The sequence below is a fragment of the Orbicella faveolata genome, unplaced genomic scaffold, assembly GCF_042242905.1.
Source record: "Orbicella faveolata isolate gen_17 unplaced genomic scaffold, um_ofav_v1 contig_15, whole genome shotgun sequence".
In the NCBI taxonomy this organism is placed as follows: domain Eukaryota; kingdom Metazoa; phylum Cnidaria; class Anthozoa; order Scleractinia; family Merulinidae; genus Orbicella; species Orbicella faveolata.
The window spans coordinates 8,160,804-8,169,959 of record NW_028301542.1 but is presented as its reverse complement, the minus strand read 5'-3'; the positions used below and the strand labels follow the sequence as shown (position 1 = coordinate 8,169,959).

At 37.0% G+C, this 9,156-nt stretch overlaps 1 long non-coding RNA gene across 1 annotated transcript; it reads left to right on the top strand.

The window, feature by feature from the left end:
- The first annotated feature begins 3,326 nt into the window (after positions 1 to 3,326).
- LOC149113392 (uncharacterized) lies at positions 3,327 to 4,573 on the top strand. Its single transcript, XR_016206803.1, has 2 exons — positions 3,327 to 3,616; positions 4,513 to 4,573. It is a non-coding gene; the product is annotated as an uncharacterized LOC149113392 (long non-coding RNA).
- Positions 4,574 to 9,156: the final 4,583 nt, after the last annotated feature.

The following is a 9,156-nucleotide window of genomic DNA, read 5'->3' as shown; positions in this document are numbered from 1 at the left end:
GAAATCGGCCGTGGAAATTGCATCACTGACCAAAGGAATTAAATATAAACCGTGCTGATAGATGAAGGGAAAATTTTTTAATGGTAAGAACTATTTACTTCCTGGATATTTACATAGGTTTGTAAGCTGTAGCAGAATAAAAATCTGTTGAACTGAGGAAAGTTTTGTTGTATTGGAGTTTTGCTCATGTTTCCTTGCAAGGAATGTAATAAAGGTGCTCACTTTCATATGATCTTTCGGGTCCTTATTTTTTCAAGTAACCCTATTCTGTTTTTTTTTTTTTTTCACAAAAGGGTCTTACACAATCAACAGATCATTAAACTGTCAAATTAAATCAATCAATCAACTTTTATTGTGCACTTTTTGCAGAATTAACTTACATCACTATTATAATTAAATAAATATTAGAAGAGAAATCTATTTTGCATATAGCTATGGAAAGAATAAAAAAATATGTGTGTGGTAACCAGGGTATAGGGTAGCAATTGCCTTTTGAAGTGATTACTACCATGTTAAGAAAAACGCAGAGAAAAAAAAACAAAAGTCTTATGCCAGTTGTTATCGAGTGGTTATAGATGTGTGCTGAGGGCTTCCATAATGGCTCTGCAGCAATTTTAATTAGCTTATTTGGAAGATCTAATGATGATTTTTGTACATTCAGGCTTGAGAAAAGCCTGCAGACATTACAAAACTAGATATAGGGCTATTCCCACCATTTTGTCCCCCAACCCCCACTGCTTTTGTTGATATAATTGTTTTTGTTCATTTTATACCTTTCAACCAGCTTATATAAAGCTTAATCTTTTGGGTGCTTTCAACAACAACAACAATTTTTTAATCAGTACTCCCATATGACAACATGGTGTTACCAAAAATATAATACAGCTAAAATGATGTAACTATAACATTAGTATTTAGCATTGGTATACATGTAGAGGTGCCTGATGTGAAGAGAGTGATTCATATTGGGGTGCCTCAATGTACATTATGGAAGATTTTTTTGTAGGAAACTGCATAAACAAAATGAATGGGAAATAATGCAATGTCATCGCCCTTTTACAATTTGTGTTACTTCATAGTAATAAGGCTCTTCAGCCTGTTATACAACCATGTACAACAACAAATCTCGAACGCAGTAAAACGTCTACGTCTACGTCTACGTCTTGTGGTTGATCAGAACATCAACCACATAGCTTTACTATTAACAATGATTCTATCTCCATCTCCTTTTTTTTCAGTATTATTTACTGAACTGCAAGAGCAACATTCCTATTTGAATTATCCATATATGGTCATCCTTCAAGGAATTTATGTAGCACTATTATGGTCTGAAAATTAACAAAGAATAGTAAATAATGGCACGAAATAAATTATCTTTCAAAGGCTAACAAAAAGATTATGATATTTTTCTTATGGAGATTTTAATGTAACTCTGTACACCTATAATGTTTGATTTGTTTTTAGTAGAGATAATTCCCACGTTACATTTGGAAACCCACTAGTCTGATGATTCGTTATCAGTTATACATGTATAAATAATTGTCTCTTATATTTGTTCACAGTTATTTGCATGGATGATAAATTAAATTGTTATTTACTGGTTAATATTATTGTGACGGAATAAAGTTTTGCTAGTTGCAGTTGCTTCCTAACTAAAGTGGTGAGAGAGGAAAGGGTCTCAAATTTCAGCTATGGTTATCTATGGTTATTTTCCTTTACACATTATTTCCACAAGTAAATTATTGAAAAAAATAAATTTGGGTGGAGGTTCTAAAGCAAACTAAACTCTTGCCTGACCACAAAAGGTTTGTTCGTGTTTTTTGGGGGGAGACTATAGGGGAGGTCTCAATAATGAAGAGAGGAGAGCTAAAAAACAGATATTATATATATCTACAACCGCAGAAGCTTCTTAACAGATAGTAACAGATACATACACAACAATATGTGGAAGAAACAAACCAAATTTCATGTTCAGACCATTTGCTACATCATCCAGGTATGAAGTAGAGTATTATAACACGGACCTTTGACTCATTTTGGCAATTTAATATCAATACATTTTGGACTGCTAGAATCTGATCTGCTTGATCTTTCTGAGAGAGAAAAACACACTCACCTTCGGATTTCCAGTGCCACATTTGCTTAGCAAGGGTGATATTTCTTCGTCTTTTCACCTAACTCTAAGTTTCCTTCTGAGCTTTTCATAAAGGAAGACAAACGTTTCGTGAAACCCACTGCCGATTCGAACTTAATTTTATAATTTCTTGGGGTATGGTCAGCGACAAAGTAATTGTTGTATAAGCTGGTTGATTCTCAGAGTTTTAAACGTTTCTTCCCACCTTCTCGGCTGCCACAACAAAGGACGATGATTACGATCGAGAATGACATCGTTGCAGGCGACGTACTTCTTTGGTTACGTGGAAACTTTCACGATTCCTTCGGAAGATCGCGAATGGTCACCATTTGCGTTTTTTTTTGTTTTTTTCGTAAAGCGCGCCTGTGTCAACTGAGCGAAGGTGCCGCCATCCGGGCCGGAAGTAAAATGGAATACGTAGAGCTTGGTAATTTTCATTTCTGCTGCGCATTCATTTTTTGTCAGCCAATGAAAAAATTCGAAATTTTTGGTGCGTCCGGAGCTACTCGTCAATGACATTTTAAGACGAGTAGCACTGGGGACGAGAATGTCCGCTATATAAATACTTATCGATCGACACGCTGAGAACAGTGACTGTCTCTTCAAAGCCATATGGATGGCCGCTCCAAGGGTATGCACGGGTACACAGGGGTACACAAGGGTATACAAGGGAGTAAAGATGTATACAGGGCTATGCAAGCCGATATAGGGAAATACAAGGGTATACAAGGATATACAAGGGTATAAAAGGGTATAAGGAGGTATACAGGGGTATGCAAGGCAATATAGGGAAATACAACGGTATACAAGAATATACAAGGGTATAAGGAGGTATACAGGGGTATGCTAGGCGATACAAGGGTATATACAAAGGTATACAAGGGTAAACAAGGGTATACAGGGGTATACAAGGGCATACAGGGGTTTATAGGGGTATACAAAGGTATACAGGGGTATACGAGTGTATACAGGGGTTTACAGGGGTATACAAGGGCTACAGCCATATTCTCGGGACATTATATCTAGTACTAACCCGTTTTTCTTCATAATTCCGTTCTGAGTTTCATTTTAGAGAAGAAACTTTCACTTTAAATAGAGAAACCCCTTTTTTACATTTAATAGCGTTTTTGAGTCGATTGAGGTAGGCATTAGCCCACTTATCAGAGTAACGGAGATGTTATTTATTGGAAAATTTACTGCGATGATCATTCTTCACTTTCATCTACAACCGAAAAGAAAAGTGGGAGACTCGAGAAAAGCAACTAAAAAGTGAACAAGAGGAAAGGTAACAATTTTTTGGGCATATGAAAAGCAAATTGTTATACATTGCCGTTCAAGAGGCTGAAGTTATAAAATATAAGTAATACTGTTTAAACAATTTTAAAGGTCTTGAAGTTACGAAAACATTACGAAGAACAGTTGAAGAACAACAGAAATTTTACAGAAAAACAACACCCACCTACAAAATCTCTTAAAAGAAAGGTAAATGCGATATGATGGGATGCATTGTGGTGTAATGATAGGTAATTTGATGTAATCTGATGTAATATAATGTGATATGATTTTTCAAAGCCACCCCCCAGGGGAGGGGATTACTTTCTATCAATAAGGTACTGGGGATGTGCCGCTGGCCTAGGTAGCACTTACATCACTGGAATGACTATAATGGGGTCCCAACAGCGGAGCTAAAACTGGGTCGCACATTTCAACACGACCACCTCGTTGGAAATCGAGGAAATATTTTGAATATTTTCCGATATAAAATGTACCAGAGCGTTTGAAGGTGAAGAGTGTGATCTTCTACGTATGACGAACCTGTCAATTAGTATACTAAGGTAGATTGATAAACAATTAACAGAAAATTATTAAGTCAAGATCGCAAAGTTTACATTTGGAAAAATGCGACTAAGATGGAGTCTATATATAATTGACCACAGAATGGACGATAATGAGCACGGGATGTCTGGGAGACCAGCGGCACGTACCCAGCCAAGTTGAACGGCATTCAAACTGCTCTCTAGGAATTGCAAGCTGGTTCTTAAAACACTTTTGTCGGGCAGCTTAGGTCATTTCTTTCAGATACACTTCTCCAAAGGTAATTATTATCTCAGTACCATTGTTATCAGACGATGGTGAAAAGAGTCGGTTTTAGTAATGACTGTTAACCGTACAAAGTAAGATAAGAATGTAACGTACGAATTTCAACTTTTAAGTGATGGTTCTTGTTCAAAAGACCAAAATTTATTATGAGTTTTAAGAAAAAAAAAAAAAAAAAAAAACATTTTGTAATGTGAAGATACCTTTTGGTTTATTTAGACATTGTACACTAAAAGACTGCAGTGTGTAAGCCATGTTCTTGTTTGAATTCTATTTGCCAGCTTGGACATCGCCACCCAAAGGGCGGAGGAGAATGAGATATTAAAGCAAAAAGTAAAAGAATGTGAGCGCCAGCTACAGGGGAGAGTTAGCATCAGTCCAAAATACTCGAGAGACGAGGAAGGGTACACATATGGGTGATATTGGTCTTGTCTTTGTTAACCCTATTAAACTTATCAAACTCCTTGCACGATGACGTTTAGCAGGTGACCGTCAGGTCGCACAGTATAGTCGGACATACGAACAATAATTGTTTTTATTTATATTGTTGTGGTGGTGCCGCGGTTAACTGTACTTGGTAAAGTAATTTTATTTTATATTCAAAATTATTTGCTTCGTTCTGTTTACCATGTCAAGCTTTACGTATCAGCAACAAATGGTGAAAGCAAAACGAGAGGAGAAACGTAGAGAGCTTGACAAGTTTAAAGAAAGGTAATAAGAGTCGGTAAGCACTTTGTCTAATCTAAAACATTTTAATAGCGATGGCCATTTTTTCAAAACCATTTAATGCAGCCACTGCTGAAAACACACTTTGTTATTAAAAAGTCTAGTTGTCTAAAATACTATTTAATAAATAATTATTTGGAAAATGTTATTTAATCAAAAGCAAAAACATTTATTTAGAGCCTGCTCGTAGCTTACACTTTTTCTAAAAAGAGATACCGAGACTGTATGCATTTCTCACAGGCATGCCGCTTTCTAAAAAGAAGAGTGAGATCTGATCAGAGACGAGCAGAAAACACACTAAGCACAAACAGGCAGTCACAGCAGGAGAGTGAATACGTCATTGAATTTAAGGACGGCAGACGTGTTGATGCTATTAACATTCTAACAACTAGAGTTGGTCGTTATCGGGGAAGCAAAATCAGCTCAATGGAGTATCTTAAGTGTTGCAGACTCGCTTGCTTTATTTTTGAGGTAATGTTCTTGAACTTTAATATGTATCAAGTGTTAATTATCTATTTCTTGATATAATGTTGAAAAGCTTAGTTGAGCTTTTTCTTCACGTTCACAGTTCTATGATAACGAATGCACTGGTTTATTGGGCTGAAGTTCAACTTCTGCATTTCATGGTTTTCCCTCAAAGTGTGATCTGAACAGAAATAATATCTAGCATCTATAATAACCTTTCTTTTGCAGAAAAAACAGTATAAAAAATGAATTTGTTCTCAGATAAACGACTTCTGAAATGAAATCATCAGTCTTCGGCAGACGAAGGCATTACCATTTATCACAGCGAATTAATCCATGAGAACGCCGTCTTTTAGCATTTCCTTGAAATATCTCAGCACTTGGAAAAGAGAAGATTATCTCGCTTTAATCTTGAAAGAACCGATTCGAAATTGGTGAAAAGGATACTAGAACCGCCGGGAGCTGAATTCTCAACGCAAAATCTCAAGCGGGGCAGTGCTAGAATGGGAGTGTTCAATAGAGGCAGAACACAAGTAAAAACCTTCGTCGACCCGAGCAGGATCAAATTCGAAAAGAGCGGCTTACCAGATTCGACAAGGGTGATGGTCAAGCGAAAATAAGAGCTTAAACTCTACTTCAACTTAAAATACAACAAATAAGCGGGGAAAAACAGGCTACAGTCCAAGGCCCACTAAATCTGGCCATGACACTCCCACCTTCCCAGCCAACCTCTTTCCCATTTCCTTTTCCCTTACTTAGGAGCAAGACGGGGCGAGGCGGGGCGAGGTGGGGCGCGGCGGGGTGGTTTTAACTTTGTGAGAATGAGACACGAGTAGGAAACATGCCCAAAGTTTGGACATGAAAGATGTCACCAACAATGGAAGCCGAAATCCTCAGTTTAAAATTTCCTGATTCAGATTGCTTATGTCGTTTTGGCTGTGAAGGAGTCTTTCGCAGAATTTACCTGTACTGTAATGGAAATGTTCGTGAATGACAATAAATAAATGAAAATAAAAATTGGGGTGTGCCCGGGGCATTCACTTTTACTATAAGTCCTCTAAACATTAAGCACAATTCATTGAATAGATTATAACTTTGTTAACGACGGGAGCTTTCACAGGATTATTTTTCATACCATTAAAGTCAAGTCAAAGCATGATATTAAGCGATTGAAATCATACCTTCTTCGTCATTTTTTCAGCCTCCATGTTTTTTGCGAGCATGCAACTTGAACCCAGTCTTCTAAAAGAAGCCGCGAACAACTAGTGAAATCCTCGCGAAATGCCCGTTCAAACCCCCACATTGCATAACAAAGCCGTGAAAAAATGTTCATTCCGCGACTACCTGGGAGCCTAAATTGAGTGAAAACGAGGTAAAAACCCCCACTTTGCCCCGGATATCCTCCAATTGCGGTGGGGGGAGGGGGGTTCAAATGACTGGTGCATAACTAGGATACTACAAAATGCAATAGGAAAATAAAGTGAACTACAAAAGGTAATGCATGGAGGATATTACATGGAGGCGAAGTGTAGTGACCGAGGATGGAAGGAACAAAATAATGATCCTAAAATGTACACGTTATTTCTTAATTGTTTCGACATGCTGGTGCATTCAGTCTTCAATATGGCTAATGAAACGAACGGTTCAATCCCAACCGCATTAAGTTTTCCAAGTGGCTTCTTACTCGGTCTGCCAGAAGAATCATGAGCCCCGATATGGAATCCCTGTGAGAACACATCCCACCACTGGCAGGATGGAGGGCCGGGTTAGTCCGCGGGACAAGTATCGTTAAGATTGATCAAGATAGGACAATTCACACGAGCTACGAACAGTGATGTCAACTTGAACAGATTAACTGTTCATAAACATGCCCGTGTAGTAAATATTCAAGTGATTCTTTTAAAACCAATGTTTATCTTTGCAGGATGCCAAAAGTGCTATTGCTAATGAGTTGAAACGACGTTATCAAGATCACCTTCTTCTAGATTACGACAGGATGCTCTTGCACGACTTGAATGACTACATCAAATATTGCACGCAGTTCTCCTTCTCTTACACGATAGAGCGGTTTTCAACTGAGCGTCGTGAAACCAAAAACAAAACCAATTACTTACCAATTAGACTACTCAGCTCATCTCAAACCGTAGTATAACCAAAACCAAAGTAATTGTCTGATTACGTTCGACACTCAATTGAAAACTTTTCTATTACGTAATAAACCGCTCACTCGATTACACTTGCGAAAAATAGTTAGTTGACATACCAAGAGCTGACCATTTTAAAAGCACTTGGAGACGCGTGAAACTTTTCAGGGGAATCGAGGCAAGGACATTGGTGTGTTCACTGGTTGTCCTCCTGGTTACTCGATAAACTTTTTAGTGCGACTCTTTCTTAATATGAAGGTTAACGCTAACGAAATAAAAGATATAAGTTATATAAGTTATTGTAGAGTATTACAGAAGTTATTAAATACGATAACTTATAAGAGAGAATGTATCTCTGCTCCATTTTCAACTCTTGGTGTAAAAAAAAAAAACAGTTATTAGACTGATTGATAAAAAACCCAGGATGTAATGCCTAGTTTAATTTAAATCTGCTAGGCCAAATTAGACTGGTTGAATGACTGATTGCGTCGAAGAAACAGGCAGATCTTATATATAGTCGTGAAAATAACCACGCTTTTGATGTCATGTATCAACTCTTCGTTAACCGAAGCAATGAACGTTAACCCTAATGCTAACGGAAATGAAAATCAAGATAACAGTATCTTTACTTGATGATATGATGAATTATGTAATTCCATATGAAAAAGACCTATTTTTTGAATTCGTCGTTAATTCTAACGATTCACTTAAAACCAAAATAACAAATGCAGAAATTAATAAACACGAACTTAAACTTAAATATACCGATTATACAACAATACGAAAAACGGAAAAAAAAAAAAAAAAAAAAAAAAAAAAAAAAAAAATAGAAAGGAAAATACGAGATTACCTACAAGATCTGTACGGCATTCCGGAACTGACAACGCCTGAATACAGCTAGACAATAGACGATTACCTAACACGACGTGAAAAAACTAATTTACATTTAAAACTGTACGAGAAAGTTCGCAAAAATTAGCCTGTAACAACAAAGACAAAAACAAAAAAGAAAAGGCGACCAAAAACGGAAAAATTTTAATTCTCGTAGTTACAAAAGTAATTCCATTAATGTTTGCATCATTGCACTTGTTAGTCGATACCCCAAGGTGATTTTCATTTCTGAAACTCATTAATTATTCATGTCGTTGTTACCCAACCAAAACGCCTCATTCTGGTGAGGTGGATGATCGAGTTTGAAAAACCAATAAAAAACGATATGAAAACCGCACGTGCTTAGAAACGATTTCAAACCCGCGTGTAAAATGTTTCTTAATCTGCATATTCATAGAGCAAGACCAACACATGAAGATGAACAACTTTATTTAATCACACAGAGTTACAATACACTTTAAAGCAAGCTTATTTACTGCTGACATTGAATGTAACGGTACAGTTGTTAAAGTCCCCAAAACAGAAAGAGCTATTCTTTTCTAAATTAAATTCTCCCTCATTGATTGCTACCTTGTCTTTTGGTTCGGTCTCAACCTTGCTTATACACTTCGGCCCCTAAATGGCACTTACGCGGGAAACAACTTTCTCCTCCGGTTTTTATATTGAGTAGACTTTGGAATAGCGCTGGTCACACAAGTT